Source organism: Neophocaena asiaeorientalis, unplaced genomic scaffold (assembly GCF_003031525.2).
Source record: "Neophocaena asiaeorientalis asiaeorientalis breed wild unplaced genomic scaffold, Neophocaena_asiaeorientalis_V1.1 scaffold40, whole genome shotgun sequence".
In the NCBI taxonomy this organism is placed as follows: Eukaryota; Metazoa; Chordata; class Mammalia; order Artiodactyla; family Phocoenidae; genus Neophocaena; species Neophocaena asiaeorientalis.
The window spans coordinates 5,027,151-5,027,967 of record NW_020185335.1 but is presented as its reverse complement, the minus strand read 5'-3'; positions in this window follow the sequence as shown (position 1 = coordinate 5,027,967).

The following is an 817-nucleotide window of genomic DNA, read 5'->3' as shown; positions in this document are numbered from 1 at the left end:
CACTATAAAAGTCTTAGAGGAAAACATAGGAAGAACAGTCTGACATAAATCACAGCAAGATCCTTTTTGACCCACCTCCTAGAGAAATGGAAATAAAAACAAAGAAATGGGACCTAATGAAACTTAAAAGCTTTTGCACAGCAAAGGAAACCATAAACCAGACGAAAAGAGAACCCTCAGAATGGGAGAAAATATTTGCAAATGAAGCAACTGACAAAGGATTAATCTCCAGAGTTTACCAGCTGCTCATGTAGCTCAATATCAAAAAAACCAAACAACCCAATCCAAAAATGGGCAGAAGACCTAAATACACATTTCTACAAAGAAGATATACTGATTGCCAACAAACACATGAAAGAGTGCTCAACGTCACTAATTAGAGAAATGCACATCAAACTAAAATGAGGTATCACCTCACAGCAGTCAGAATGGCCATCATCAAAAACTCTACAAACAATAAAGGCTGGAGAGGGTGTGGAGAGAAGGGAACCCACTTGCACTGTTGGTGGGAATGTAAATTGATACAGCCACTATGGAGAACAATATGGGGGTTCCTTAAAATACTAAAATAGAACTACCATATGACCCAGCAATCCCACTACTGCACATATACCTGGAGAAAACCATAATTCAAAAAGAGTCATGTACCACAATGTTCATTGCAGCTCTATTTACAATAGCCAGGACATGGAAGCAACCTAAGTGTCCATCGACAGATGAATGGATAAAGAAGATGTGGCACGTATATACAATGGAATATTACTCAGCCATAAAAAGAAACAAAATTGAGTTATTTGTAGTGAGGTGCATGGACCTA